The sequence below is a fragment of the Protopterus annectens genome, chromosome 8.part0, assembly GCF_019279795.1.
Source record: "Protopterus annectens isolate FY-2018-M chromosome 8.part0, PAN1.0, whole genome shotgun sequence".
Taxonomy (NCBI): domain Eukaryota; kingdom Metazoa; phylum Chordata; order Ceratodontiformes; family Protopteridae; genus Protopterus; species Protopterus annectens.
In genome coordinates, this window is record NC_056741.1 from 959,403,092 (window position 1) to 959,420,150 (window position 17,059).

Below are 17,059 nucleotides of genomic sequence, written 5' to 3' on the forward strand. Positions count from 1 at the left end.
GAGAGAGGACATGGGGATAAGACTACCAAAATGCAGATTTGGAACTAGTTAGTAAACAATAACAATACAGTAGGAGGTTGCAGTAAGAATTATGATTAGGTGAATATCAGGCCACTTATATGATTTCATCAGCGTTTATAAGCTTGATGAGGTATCTTGTCCTATCATCACATCAAACAAGACAGATTTAACAGACAGGGCATCACACGGAGGCTGGTGGGCTGGCCAAATGTTCTCCCGTTTTAGTGAGTACTATGTCCAGGACATTTGAGCCTCTTGTTGGTGTCCTAACTAGCTGTTCCAGACCATCTGCATTGACAAAGTCCAAGTATCGATGGTTGGATAATTATTTGGACTGTATGGCAAGTTACTCCATTAAGTCAAGGTATGTGATATGCTTTTCCTCTTTCACAGTGGGGGCTCTATCACTAGCATTGATGTGGTAGGGGGCTTTGCCTATATGCCTATCCTTAATAAAGATGGATACAACTCTTCTTTTGGTTCTTTTTTTATCTGAAGATATGGAAGGCATTGTAGTCCTGCATGGCTGGGGTCCTTCCCGCTCCTTTGACCCATGTCTTGCTGACTGCACAGATGTCAGCATCTTCCAAAATTGGGAGTGCAGTTTCTTGTTTAGACTCCTAGCATTAAACAGCAGTACCATGAGCTTATCTAAAGAGGATTTTGTTATGTTGGGATTTTATGTTTTTTTTTTACTGGCCCTAAAAAGGTATAATAGGGGTGGCTAATGCCTTTGCTAGTATCAGAAAGCCTAGAGGAGACAGCTGCAGACCATCACTGGCAAAGCTGTGTGGTGTGATGACCATGCCTCACAGGCTGACAGATACTGGATCCCCTTGGACTTCCAGTTGTTAAAGTCAATCATTTTTTTGTTTGTATTGTGGCATCATCTTTGGGGTAGGTAGAATACTGATCAAGCCTATGCTTATACCTGTCTGTGACACATAATTTGAGAGCTCAGTCATGTCTGTCTTCATATAGTCCAATGAGGTACATTCCAAATCATTCATCCCCCACATGGACTATGACAGAGTCATACCAGTACTTGTAGTTGAGTTACTTGAGTAGTTGAGTTAATTAATGGATCTTGGCATCTGACAGGCAGCAAACAGTAACCCACTCCTTATCAGTCTGGTGAAGGGAACATCCGTGTGTCTCACAATGGAGTCACCTATGACTGATACACTAGGTTTTGTGGTGTTACACCTTATGAGGTTTTTTGTTGAGACACTGGGGTGTGTGTTATTATGTGATGTGATTGTGTTTTGCAGTGTCATGTGTGTAAGATTTTTTTTCTGTTTGGGAGGCCTCTAATCTTTTAGTAAGTTACTAGTGATTAGCTCTGCATATGTGGGTTTATGTCACATGTACTTATTTAGTGTGAGAAGGGTGTGTTGTGCTGACAACCTGCTTGGCATTCAATTTGTCCTTATGTGAGATCATTTCCTCCAATTTTATATGTAACTACATCTCTCACATAAAATATTTGTTTCTTTCAGGTGTAAGTGGTTGTCAGTATGCATGAGACAGTTGCTACATTGCCTCAGGATGCCAATGCCTATCAGGATGACCAGAGAGGTGATGGGGAAACTGCCTGTCTGTGATAGCAGGCTCTTACTGTATGTTTTATTAGGGAAGGGGATGGGTTAATTTTTAAAGGACTGTTCTGACAGTGCTGAGACTACAAGAGGGACCTTATACTTTGTGTTGGTTAAGTTTGATCAATAAGGCAATGTTGCTCAGTGTACAACTGAGTTGCTCCTAGAGGAGCAGAAATGCTTGGAAGAGTTTCACTGACCGCTGTTTAGGGAAAAACTGAGCTTCTAGGCTTTTGCATCTATACAGGGGCCAAAACGAGGCACAGTCGGGGGGTACAGAAGTTGAATCTGACACCAAGATTGTGACTTGCCCATCCCCTGTATTTCCTTGACACATAGTCAGTATGCCCATGCATAGACATTCCACTCATCCCTTCAATACTGGACAGGTCGAGAGTGACACACTTGATCAGGGTATTGTGGCTATTGTGGGCTTAGTGCCAAAGCCAAACTGTGGGCAAGGTGCCATGCAGGAGGGTTGGTAGGGATGCTTGGAGGAGGGCTGTTATTCACCATCCATCTGATCATGGTGTGTCATCATGTGCCATTCTAAGTATATTTAGGGCAGTCTTGGAGACACAGGCACATTCCACTATGGCCTCTGAGGACATGCTTGGGTTCTAGATGTGGCACATGCTGATGTGCATGACTGCCTCAGCAGTGTGGCCAATTCAGTAGATCAGATGAATGACATGATAGAATGGGCAGTGTCTGTGATGCAACATCTGCTGATGGGGGGGCAGCATCCATCTGGCTGTAGGTCAACAGCATCATCTTCTATTAACAAATGTGGCCATGCCCAATTCCCCTCCCCATTGTGACACTACTTCTACTGCTCTGTTTTTGATTGAGTTATCCACACTCAGATGGGGTAGGCCATGGTGTCATGGACCTGGACATAATTGAGAAGAGATCTAGTCCAGCAGACATCGCTCATGTTCAGGTAGCGCCACCACATCTGACCATGGGTGCACCAGTGCAACTCCTGGCAGAGCCAGTTCTCATGATCAGGGGCAGCAATGATGACTGATACCTCTACCTTGCACGGCTCACACCTGTCCAACATGCCAGGGCATAGAGCTAGCACAGAGATTGACTGTGTTCATGCAGACACTCACACACACATTTCACATTGAATGTCCACAAAGACACATACATAACAGGTGCACGAGGCATTCATGAGACTTGCAGGTCATTCTGTCTCATTGGCCATTTGATAATTAGCTACATTTCTCCCTGCCTGTCTTTATTACTCTCACACACTCTCACTGCATTTGTGTCAGCCTTGGCCTCCTGCCCCATACAATGCCTTGTGCAAATGATGATATCTGTGCCATACCCTTGTTTCTATCTTTTGGATTCAGGGATACATATGTATTTCTTCTGATGCACTGGGTGCATAGCTGACTGAATGCTTAGTATATATGTGTTGGTGATGGTATTTTGAAAATTGCACTCCTTTCTTACAGCTTGTTTGCTGTTGTAATTTATACCTCAAAATCATTGATATGTCATAGCGCCTTATTGCTCTAGTTCTGACAATGTAGGGATAATTAGAGACTTGGGAATGTTTTTTGTATTGTGTGTATTTTTGATGCATGAGGCCTATTAGCTGATAAACAGCAGAAATCCATTGACATAAGTCAGTGTTATCACATATCGATGTCATTGCTAGACAACTCACATGTAGTTTGCTCAGATACATTTGCAAATAACAGTATGCAAGTGTCTGCCATTCATTTGTGTTCTTAACCATTTCTTATCCTGTTCCAGGCTCAACACTTACTTTGATAGTTCTACCATTGCAATAGTTTAAATTTATGGCTTAATCTATGTGATGCTAGCAGTACACAGCCATTACATGGTTAAGTAAATTTGTGAGCATTATCTGGCATTAATTTTACTGTACATATGTGCATGAGATGAAAGTTGTACCCCATAGGTTGTGAGTATGTGTGTTATCTGTTGCTTCTTGGCCAAGGCAAAGGCATATTGTACACGCCTACATCTACCTGCACCTGCAGTGGCTGGTGGTTCCTCTTCTGAGCCCTCACTTGCGTGTTGCTGTGGTGACCTTCCCGGTGGTGGTGGAATGCACGTCTCTTCTCCTTGTTGTTCCTGCTGCAGCTGTTTTCTCAGGATAGCATTGTGTAGGATAGCACAAACAGTGAAAATTTCAGCACACGTACTGAGATCGTACTTCTAGGCACCAGAACTATGACATCAGTAGTCCAAACACACACACTCTGTGATATTTCTTGTTTGAGCATGTACCTCATAGGATCATAGGAAGTTACTAGGCTAATGACCCTAGGGCCCTTACAAGTCTAGCCAAGTTTTACCCTTATTTCCACGATCAGCACCTATCACCTCTGTCCAACAGGGACATGGGTGGAACCCCTGGGGTGGACTTATGGTTAACCATCCAATCGTTCAGATTGCATTTGTAGAGGACCAATGTGCTGCTCTGCTTGACATGAAGCGGGAGTCTGTTCCAGTGGTGTGGTAACCTCTAGGAGACCAATCTGTCCCTCCAGCAGTTTCTATTAATATCACATACCAGGTTAAGGCCATTAGAGTAATAACCCATGTACAATTTCACTTACAGATATGCAGCATTTCCAAAAAAAGCATGGTCAAAGATCACCTTATATGCAAGGCAGAGATCACCTCTGAGCAGTCTGTATAAAACAGAATAAAGTGACAGTGATTTCAGATGGTCCTCACAGGACAGATGCTGAAAACCTTGAATTTTCCTTGTGAGGAAACCTTGTGGTCTCTCTAATTGCCGCAGATGTTTGGAAAGGTACATACCAAAAGGGGCATTGTACTCAGTTACTGGCCTGATGAGGAAAGAGTACAGGGAGGTTATAACTTCAATTTTCTGGAGACAATACCCTTTCTTATGACATGAGCAATATAGAATACCCTTCTTACTACTGTGGAGACATGGTGATCAAAGGTAAGGTTGCTGTCAACCTATGTGCCCAGGTCTCTCACCACTGAGTGTGTACTTAAGGTGTTATTATTGATCTTGTAGTTAGCAGGAACATTACTTTTAAAAAAAGGGATGATAACACTTTTTTGGCATTGAGTTTAAGGCCATGACTTTGGCACCAGTCATTTGTTTGTGTAAGACCCTCTTGTAGGATGTTGACATCATTTGGAGATTCTATGACTGCTCCCAGTTTGCAGTCATCAGCAAACTTTGTCAGCCACATACCTTTAGTTTTAGCTTGCACTTCGGATACATATATTCCAAACAGTAGAGGTCCGAGGACTGATCCCTGTGGAACACCATTGGTTACAGGTCTGCTGCTCATTACAACATTCGTCTCTGGGTGTGTGTGAATTTCTGATTGATGTTATCAGCCATGGTTTGAATGCCTACCCTGCAACACACAGTAAATGCCCTTGGGGGATATCCCCCCTGGAAAACTTCTAGTAGTCCTGAAAGTTGTGCCAGATATGGGAGTCATGGTAACTACCAGGGTTGCCAGCAGCCACATTCAGGATGATTCCTTTAGCATTAGACATGACCTGGCAGTTAATGGAATGAAAGCCTTTTCTGTTTATATAGACCCTTCCATGTTTCCTGGGTGGTGCTTTTTATCTCAATGTGTGTGCAATCTACAGCACCCAAGACTTCAGGGAAGTGTGCTATGGAATAGAAATCCTGCATAGTCGTAGCCCTGTCCTCAGAGGTATTAGGAAAATATGTGTAGTCACTGGCATGCTGTAGCATACCATTCAGGAATTGATGTAGGATCCTAGATGTTGAAGCCTGTGACACCCCGGCACAGTTTGTTGGTCTCTGAAAGGATCTTGTAGCTAAAATTCTAATTGCAACACATACCTCTGTCTCCACAGATTTTGCTTCCCCTCAGTTTGCCCTTGATCTCAGTTGACGACTACAGAGGTTGCAGAGTTCCTGTAGTATGTTTCTATCCACCTTATAGCATTCTACTATTTTCACCTCATACAGATTATAAAAAGTTAAAAGGGGTCTAAACATCATTCTCCTTCTTGACTGAAGTCTATTAGCAGCAGCAGCAGCATAGACTTGAGCCTGTTGCACATGCACATGCAGAAGAGCAGCAGCAGCTCCTAACATTCTTTCCTTGTAGGGTGGATTCCGTGGCTGTATTCCAATAGGTTTTGGAATTCAAGGACAAAACTTATACTAAGTGTACACAATTGCTTTATAGCTTGTTTAATGGCTCCTCAGTCTTGGATTGATTGATTAGCAATACAGTTCAGCAGCTAATACTATAATTAGCATGCCACATTGTTTACCATTTGTATGCGGCTCTACATATCACATACAGTCGCTTAGCGCTGTGATGCGCTCATGGTTTTAGCAAGCCATGCAGAGTTTACTGAATTCAGCTCGATGCATGAAAATGAAGAAAAAATTACTATGATTTGCTGTGCTTTGTTTTATATTATTGCATGTGTACCTATAGCATTGTTTAAAATATAAATATATAATAAAGATGTGTATAAAAAGACTGCTAACATTGACTAATGCTATCTTGATTATATCTGGTCTTGGAATTATTGTGTTTGTCAGAATGGGCTGCTCATAACATGAACTTTGCTATAAAATGTACAATGGGGCAGCAAACACTTCAGAAGGTATGCAAAAGCACTTGAATCAGAGATGTAGACTTATCTTTCGCAGGGCAGGTTGAACTGCATATCATCTCAATTCAGAGTGATACAATAGACTGTGAAGATCAGCCTTCATCATCAATATTGTTATTTAAGTAAATATACTGTGCATGTTGCTCTTTATAATACCTGCTAAAGCATTCTACAACATGAAAGCTTGTGTACCTTAAGAAAACTTGCAGCTTCTATGGAGTCTGAGACACTCTTTTTCTTTTGGACAGCTCTACAGTCCATCTGTGCCAGTCATAATGATTACATGTCCTATACTTTGTATATTTCAGATTGCCAGAAAGATGCACCATGTTGTATGACACTGCAAGGTTCAAGTCTAATGTCACCGATCAAATCAACTGCATCACCTGCTGAAGTGTGCTCTGTGTTTCCAGTGCAGAGTCATGTTATTATGCATGTATGTATTTGTTTATCTTAGAGTAAAGAAATGCCATATTTAATTACTTTAAAAATAATAAATAATTATGGAAATATTGCTCCTAGAAACACAGTGTCCTAGACAGTGTTCAAGTTGGCTTATGTGTGAGGCTGGCCCTCACACCTTCTCTTATGCAGTACAGAAGTGTTTATATCATGTTATCGAAAGATGAAAATAGAGAATGCTATTTCATTGAACCAAAAATATCTAAACCACATAATATCGAACATTCAGAACAATGAATTTTTTCCTTGGGAAAAAATTTGCTATTCCTTAACACATACACGCAACACAAGCACACCTAAAAAACATCAACACACACACACACTTATAATCCTACAACTAACCCTATACTAAACTATACATATACTACTATCTATCCACTTACCTTAACCCAAACCCTAACCCTAAGGTCCATCACTATCACACACTCACCTAACCCGCACCCTAACCCTAACTCACTTAACTCGCCCCTAAACCTAATTCACCTAACCAGTGCCCTAACCCTAACTCACCTAACCTGCACCCTAATCCTAACAACTACACAATCGCACACTTACCTGAACTTGACCTGTAAATCTCCACCACAGCGCTGAAGATAGCAAAGCCACAGAACCGGCCAACCGAATTCTTTCCCTAGGAAAGAATTTGGTGTTCTGCAACGTCACTATTTTTAGCGTTTGATTAAAACGGGTCGATATTAGAACATTCAAAGTTTTAAAACTTCAACGTTCTGATATAGACCCGTACAGAACCCTTGATATTAATTAGTATGCTATACAGCAGGTATTTATTTACTCCATAAGGCCAAACACTAGACATTGTTTTGTTATGTTTGGTTATCAACAGATGAAAACAAACTGTTACTGAATGAATGATACCATAATGGATTACTCAGTCAGTTTTACATAGCCATGAATAGTATCTTAGAGAGGTAATTAATAGTATGCTGAACTTTATAACCAACAATATCAGGTCAGTAATAAGAATCAATAATCTTTACTTAGATTTGTTACACCTCTCTGTGCTTCCTGAATGTACAGTTTCCAGAAGACAAATATGAATAGAACAGTCTGAGTCACACATAATTTGAGAAGAATTTGTTTCATCAATGCAATTTATCGCAGTTTGCTGAACATCAAATAAAAAAGAACTTCATACACATTCTAATGACTTGGCAATACAGATTTTTGGTAAAGAAACCTAAATAATATATGGTATGTGTGTGCTTGCATGTCTGTGTCAATGCACATTTACAATCTACTTTAGTTAGTTAAACCATTTATTTCCCCACTTAGTGCAATGTTACACACTTAAGCATAACTTCTCAAATCAGTTTTATATATCAATACCTTGTTTATAATATAACTGGCATTCTCAGGAACTGATCATTTTTATTTATTAGCATTAGAATCATGTTTTTTTATTTGTGTCAGTGTCAGCAAAACTCTCAGAATGAATATGATTTTCTGTTATGCTTTCTTTATCTTTTACTCTGAAACTTTTTTACCAGTGTGTACAAACAAGCTTCATGCGCAAACTAAATCATAGAATTGATTCAATGCTGTATTAAAAACATTACTAACAGTAAAACAGCTGTCATTAATAATTAAAAAACCTCATTAAACAAGAGGATAAAATGAACAATGACCACAGGAGGACACCCTGCTTTTGGTCAAATTAAGTATAACATCACTGCATTCTCTGACATACTAACTATGCAACAGTCACTCGGGATTTTACATCTAGAAAAAAAAAGTAAAACTATATTTGGCTGTGACACACAATAATTGTTCTCTACCTTTCAACACATATGAGTTCTGTAGGATTTATTTCACACTATTACTGAAATTGTTACTTTCCTTAAGAATATACATGCATTAAAAATTATATGTCCAATTATTTGTATAATAGCAGTCATTCCATTGATGAGAAAATCCATTTCCTTCTATTAGCTACTTTCTATCTATTCTGCCAGGCTCTATGGCATGTTTCCTTCAATATTATCAGTTTTGTTGTTGCTTACATTAGAAATAACATTAAATGAAGGGCGATATTTATAATCATTATGTGAAAGTGGTAGGGGTATCCAAGATGTCTTCGAGTGAGTGCAATTCAACAAGGCCATTTAGGGTAACACACAATGCCTGCTTTTAGTGCAAGCAAATTAAGTATAATGGGAAGTAATTGAGAAATTGCGTAAAGCACTGTATGCTAATGAAGTGTTCTTGCAAGTCATAGTGCAATTCCTGCACCATATGCACATCCATCATTGAAAGCATTGATGCGACTCTGATATCTATTTTGCAATCCATGAACTTGCACTCAGTAATCCTTTCTAATCTGACCACATATGCACAAGAACAAAATGAGACAAACTAAAAGTATTTTCCCCACTGATACCTTCAGTAGTTTGTTCACGTATTCACAAGCAGAAGATGATACAGGTTGTATACATTCTATTCATTTAGCCATCATCAAATAATCATAGGACTCTGATGGTAAAATGTGGGTCAAATCTTTGACTATTCATTTTTTCATATTTTTCACTTTTTAAGCTAGGTTTTGGAGAATGTGTATGTTTATCTATCTATCTATCTATCTATCTATCTATCTATCTATCTATCTATCTATCTATCTATCTATCTATCTATTATGTCTGTCTGTCTGTCTATCTATCTATCTATCTATCTATCTATCTATCTATCTATCTATCTATCTATCTATCTAAGCAATTGAAACTGGGGGGGGGGGGTCACAATATAAAGAAGTTTGAACATACTGGCTTTATGTAATATGTATTTTCTGAACATTTTGCAAGACCGGTTGGATGATGTGCAACAATTTTTTTCATCTATTGTTTCTTTAAATTGTATGAATGATTTAATTGGAGAGGCTATTTAAATATTTAGAGGGGCTGGATTAATTAGTCCTGATGAAGTCCATCTAAATTCAGGGATGAAAGTACTAAACTTTGATATATTTTTCTGATGCTGTTTTGTGACTGAAGCTGTCTAATTTTTAATTAGTATTGTACTCATTGTGGTTTAAGTATTAAACACCATATGTTGACTGGTAGTGTTGTTTTAATTTCTGCTGCTGGATTGTACTTCCAGTGTGGAGTTCTTGGGATGCAGTTTTTAATCCTCTGTGTATCCTTCCGCTTTCCTCTTTTTTACATATCCATAGACCTTTCACACCAAATACTTCAATATAAAACACATTACTAGTTTATATAGCATTTACTCCCAAGCTATTATAAGTATTATTCATATCCAGACTCTCCTGTCGTGGTATGCACTTTTTTTCTTATACCACTTCTGAAATACATTAATTCAGTTGCATTATAAAAATGATCAGATGCATCTTAACCTCATACATTTCCATTGAACATACTTTCTTCTTTTTTTAATTTCTGCTTTAACTTTAAAACTTCTCAATATCTCCTTATACATTTTCCCTTTTTCATGTTTTACTTTGCCACTTTCCACCCTTTTCTGTTTTAGATTGTCTTTGTCTTGGCTCTTTCTGCTCTCATACCTGCTGACCATCAAACCTTTCTTTTACTAAGGATGTACCCAGTAGAGTACAGGAGGAAGAGCTATCAAGAAGGGCCCATCATTCAGGCATCTATAAATGTTGCTTGTGCCATCAATGTAGCTGTTATTGTAACTGGCCTAATCCTGACCCTGGCTGGGAAGACATGCATTGTAAACATCTACTGTGGCTGCTACACATTTCCTACCTTCCCCATCCAAGAGCAAGTTCTATTGCACTTAGACTGTACCTTGAAACTGTTGTTTAGTGCTTCACATTCCAACCCCAAGACTGCTTCTGCATCTTGCCAGTCCTTCCCCGAAGGAACATGGCTTTCTTGTAGCCAGTTGTATCATTTTCCTCCAAGTATCATATATTCATCCTTCCCTGCCATTTCCAATGAACATTCAAGATGCTATTCAAAGTCAGGTTTCTGGGTCATACTCAGGTCTTTATGCCTGTGTGCCACTGAAGCTGACACATGTTCAACTCTTTTATCTTTCTAAATATTTTAGAATCTACATTAATTTTCTTTTCCATCCTTCTCTTTCATAGTTTTCACAGTTCACAGTTTTCTTGACACTTTACATCCAGCGGGTTTATGAAATTTTGTCTCCCTACACTGATCAAAATACAATATCACTGCAAAGAAAAAACTGTGCATGTAGAATAACCATATAAACCTATACCATGTTTATTCTTCCATAAAATTAACTTTATTAAATGTAATCAAGACACCCCCCCATATATTTTGTAGAAGACAACCTAAGAATGGGATTGATTGTGCTCAATAAAGAAGTTCACCATCTGTTTATTTACTTCTTTTACATTTGTTTACCGGGAAAGTCCAACTTAGAACAAAGTCAATATTCAGTGGAGGCCCAGGCAGAAACGCTCCAGAAGCATGTCTTTGTAATGTGGGAGGAAACCAGAGTACCCAGAGAAAACCCACATGAATGCAGGGAGGTCATGCAGACTCAACACAGAAGGCACTCCAGCCAAGAATTGAACCAGAGAACCTCTTGCTGTGAGGCAACAATGCTACTGCTGCACCACTGTACCATCTGAATACAATATCCATCTAAATACAAAAATGAAAAAGTTTTTCACAACATATCTTTAGAGAATATGCAGACATGTTCAAAGATGAAATTGGTAAGATTCCAGTTACATATTCCATGAAGCTGAACCATGAAATAAACCCAGTTGTCAGACCTGCAAGTAAGATCTTAGTAACAATGCAAAATAAAGTAAAAGCAGAATTAGACAGGGTGGTGAATTTAGGTGTTCTTACTCCTGTAGCAGAGCTCACTGAATGGGTATCATCTATGGTTGCAGACCACAAGAAAAGCTCAGATGGCATTCGGATATGCATTGATCCTAGAGACTTAAACAAAGCTATTACATTTTTCATCATCCAATGTGCACAGTAGAATAGGTAGTCACACTAATGCCACATTTGACTGTTTTCTCAGTTTTAGATGCCAAGAACTCCTTTTGGCAAATATCACTAGATCAAAGATCTTCTTTATTAACAACATTCTGCACACCCTTGGGAGATTCAGGTTTTTGTGTATGCCTTTTTGGATCAGTTCCGCCAGTGAGGTATTCCAACATGCCATGGAACAGATATTTGCTGGGTATCCTTGTGCCATTATAGTGGATGACATTATTATTGAAGGCAATGGAGAAAAGGAACATAACAGGAATCTCAAGTAAGTTCTAGGCCATGCATGTGAGGTCAACCTCAAGCTAAATCCATTAAAATGTAAATTTAAACTAAAAGAAGACATCTACGCTGGTCACCTGTTCAGAAGTTCATGGCTACAGCCAAATCCATGAAAGATCATAGCAATCAATGAAATGCCAGTTTTAGAGGATATTACATCTTTACAACATTTTTCTGGGTATGATACATTGTTTGGGAAAATTCATCCCAAACATTAGAGCTTTCTGCACCATTGTGTGAGCTGACATGTAAGGATGTATATACTGGTCTTTGTTTCAACACCAGAGGCATTTGATGCTTTGTAAAAGAAAATTGCCAGTCCACCCACACCAAAATACTATGATGTTCATAAGCCTATGACACTCACATGTGATGCCTGTCAGTATGATCTTGGTGCAGCATGTCTTCAGGGGTGCATTCCAGTTGCATATGCATCCCGTTACCTGACTCAAGCAGAGATGCACTATGGACAAATAGAAAAAGAACTTCTTGCTGTTGTGTTTGCATGCTCCAAATTCATTGACTATATATACGGCAGGTCAATCCAGACTTAAATAGATCACCAGCCACTAGCAACGATTTTGAACAAGCTGATATATACAGCCCAGCATGATTGCAACATATTATGTTAAAGGTGCAAAAATACAACTTTAGCAGTGTCTGCACAAAGGTAAACACATGTATTTTGCTGATGCCTTGTCACGTGCACCCAGAAAGATGACTGAACAACACAAAAATTAAACAGCTGATTTTGAAGTCATGGAAGTCAAGCACATTTCATCTTCATGGCTTGATGAGTTAAGAAGCATCACTGCTATAGACCCCATTCTTCAAAAGCTCAGTAATAATGTCAACCAAGATTGGCCATCATGTCAAACAAGTCTGCCACTTGATATTCAGCAATATTTCCCATTCAGGGATGGGCTCATGGTGGGAGATGGCATCATTATGAAAGGCCCGAAAGTACTAGTTCCTAAATCATTGCATCAGGGCTATACAAAAAATCTGCACACAGGAGCCACCCAGGCACTGGGTCAACTAAAGGCCTGGCAACAGGCATTGTGTACTGGCCCTCAGTGTCTATAGATATTGAAAGAGAGACATTTTCATGTTCAGTTTGCAACAGTAACAGACCACATTAGCTAAAAGAACCTGTTCACCTACACCCAATCCCTGATTTACTATGGTCAACAGTAGCAGCAGATATTTTTGAATGGAACAGTCAACATTACCTGGTACTAGCTGATTTGTACTTTGGATGGTTTGAAGTCAACTTACTCTGTGATATGACATTTAGCACAATAATTACAAGACTAAAGAGGTACTTCTCAGTCCATGGAAGCCTACATAAGGTCATCTCAGACAATGGTGCGCAATTCACTAGTCAGTGTTTTAATTGCAGTCCAGAATACTCACAAGCGAATGTCTGGCTGAATGTACAGTCCACAGTACAAAGGATTTAATGGAAAAATCCAAAACAGATAGAACTGATGTATTCCTTGATTTACTAAACCTTTGAAACATTCCTCGTGACCAGACATGTGATTCCCCAGCTCAAAGACTGATGCCCAGACAAACACAAACAACTCTTCCAATCAGCAAACTGCTGTTTGTGCCAGCCTCAAAAAGAATAACAAGGTAGTCAAAGCTCAACTATCAAAAAAAAAAAAAAAAACATCAGTCGCAAAAGTTATTTAATGACAAAAGCAATAGACCTCTTTGACCATCGTTCCAAGGTGAAGTTGTTAGAATGTTCCAAGGTGAAGTTGTTAGAATGTTGCAAGGTGAAGTTGTTAGAATGTTCCAAGGTGAAGTTGTTAGAATGTTCCAAGGTGAAGTTGTTAGAATGCAGACTTCAAAAGGTTATGATTGTGTAGGAATTATGAGGGACATTTGTGCTGAACCAAGGTCCTACATAATTCAGTCAGAGGAGTAGACTACAGAGGAAATTGTAGACATTTCGCCTGTCCCAAAGCCAAGGCCACAATAGACTGTGTGTACTAGTGATTTCAGTTCCTTGAGTGAATCACAAACCAATCAGCTCCAAGAAGACAGACCACCTTATTCAAATGGTTCCGAAATACAAAGTAATCTTTCAGTACTGAATAAACTTCTAAAGACAGTCTCTGTTTCTAATTAAAATCAAAATCAGTATGTGACATGGGAAAGGTCTGCAAACCCGGTCCTAAATGTATAGAGTGAATTGAACCTGAAATTAGACTGGCTATGTTGAACTGTTAATATGATGTTTAATTCTGGAATATGTTTAAAGAAATATTAAAGCAAATATGTTCATGTATTTGAAATAAGGAACAAAGTTAAAGAGGGAGGCTGTGGGAAGGCTGTAGAACAGTGACTATTGTCTGTTATTTTGTACCTTGATAGCCACTGTAGTTTAAGGAAGTATGTGAAGAGGGGGGGTGCTACTAGGCATGTGTAGTTATGTGCAAGTCATGGATACGCATGCAGATGGACTCATGCTGGGTGTACAATAAACTGCTGATAACTTCTGATGACAGTGTCCACTTGTCACTGATAAACTGGTTCATTGTGATTTACTTATTTGAATTGTACTTGATCAAAATTAGTGACTGTTCAAGATTGCGATGCACCCTTTTGGTGAGTTTCTACCTTTCCCAAACACAAAAGTGTAGGTGCACCAAAATGACTAAACCAACAAAGAACCAATACACTGATGCGAGGATAGTGTAGAAGGACACCAGAGCACAGGATGTAAAATCTAACACTTTATTAAATAAACAAGACAATTGTCAGCAAAAATGGTTAGTTGAAGCCTGATATACAAGTTGGGACTTCCTCAGAACATTGCATTGCCAGCAAGCCTAGTGCAGAGTAAAACTGTCACATTTTTTGATGGCCATCCTCTCTTACTCATTGATTTTGGAGTAGGAATGCTTCTCTTTTTCCTGTCTTATTCACTGATTCCTGAGTATGAATTCTCCTTCTTCCTCACAGTTCTACCTGTTACTACAGAATAAAATCACCAAACCCATTTCTTTTAGAATACCCATTATTGCAAGGCTGGCAACCACAGGTGTAAGGCATCTGGATGGAGTGACATTAAAGTGTGCATGACACTGAGGGTAATTTTGGCTTAAACAGAACCCATTTGTATAGAAAAGATGTTACTTAATGGTACTCTGCAGAAAAGAATTGCTTTGAAGTTATGTTCTCAAGGGAGTTTTAATAAACTATCTGTTACGCAAAACAAACTCAGTGACTATGTCTGGGTATCCGTCTGTTGTTTCTCATTTCAGGTTATATACATTCATAAACTGCAGTTGCTGTTCAAATATTTTCCTCATCACAATTTTGCCTTCATTTATACCTTTTCTCCAAGTCCTAAGCTTTATTGCTTTCATTTTGTTTTATTTAACATGTTTTTGGTCCAATTGCAAAAATCCCTTAATTTCTGTTGCAATAAAAAAAAAGTATTGTCCCGTTTTAATCACATTAACATTGTATCTCTGAAAAGGACATAGTTTAGGTATTCTGCCTGTAATAGTGCATTTTTGTCCAATATGATATATATTTTTTTATATTTCTGAGAGCTGTATACTAATTGCTCATTTTTTTCAGGCACCTTACTTTAATTATTTCCTCTTTTTTATTTATTTTTCTGTTTCTGTGCCTGCAAAACATGAAACCCCACCTTGGACTCTTCCCATTCACTTCACATCACCAGAATAATAGATAGACATTGGGCAGGATTCACGAAGGCTTGCACGGAGTGTAAGAGACGTGCAACACTCCATGCAAGCCTCGCGATCCAGGAACAGCCCTAAACTCCATGTAAGAGACCAGCTAAAATGTCTCTTACACGGACTGGGCGTGGACATGCTAAATACCTCACTTGCATCTGAAAGGTATGCAAATGAGGTATATTAGCGATCCACGAAGCAGAAACCAGTCCGTGTAAGAGACGTTTTAGCTGCAGAAATGTACTCAGTTGACAACTGAGTACGTTTCTGCAAATTCCACAACGGAGCCATGTCAGCTCCAAAAAAAGGGTGCATATGAGTCAGGCAGCATGCCAATGGCCAAATATGTGGCCATTGGCAATATAACCCAATGCTAAAATAATAAAAATATAATTTTAGCGCCCAAGGCACACAAGCAAACAGGCTGCGCTGTATAAAACATGAAAATGAAGGTTATAAACCCACAAATGTGGGTTTCATGCAATACATGGAATGACAATGCAGGGACCAGCAGACCAAAAACAACATGGCCACTGTGTAGTGGTTGCTAAGGGGGGAAGCTGAGTCTAAGACATGTAACTAAGCATTAGTAGGCAATCTCATGTAAATGAGGGTTTGGATACTGAATCTCACAGTCACATAGCAAATGAGCACAGTCTGAGTAGTGTAAGAGATACATAAGGGGGAGGAATAGAGTAGGAGATAGGTGACATCACAGGGGGGAATGGTAGAAAGAAATGCAGTTCATTGAGGCCAGTGTAACATGACAGATGACAGGCACAGATCATGGAAAGAGGTGTGCCACTAGATAAGTCATGGAAAGTCAAGAAATGGAAGGTGTACACTGTTACTTACACCAAAGTTTCTTGCTGGGCATGTGCACGGTGCACGCCATGAAGCGAGTAGGGCAGTGTGCGCGTGTAAGGCAGACTGAGCATGTGGGAGCGTGTTGGGAGATGTTTAACACTGTTTGCGGTGTGCGCGTAGGGCAGGCTGAGTATGTTGCAGGCTGTTGGCAGACGTGTAACAGTGTTTGCGCAGGTGTACGCTTTAACCCAAATAAGTAGATTCTGAACCGTGTAAGCACGTGTGCGCACGTGTAAGCCACTGTGAGTGTGTTTCAGATAGTATGCACATTGCTCCCCCTGAGGAAACAAAGAGGAAAAAGGAAGCAACAGAATTAATAGGAAGCTAGCAGGGATAACTGCTGAAGCTAGCAGGTGAAAACAATTAGAAGCAGGCAATTACACAGGCAAAATAGTATCCCAGCCCAGCACTTAAAACTCTGCAAACAGTAGTGCAGGATGTTTCCCTTAAGAGACACCGCAAGACAGGAGTAAGCTAAAAA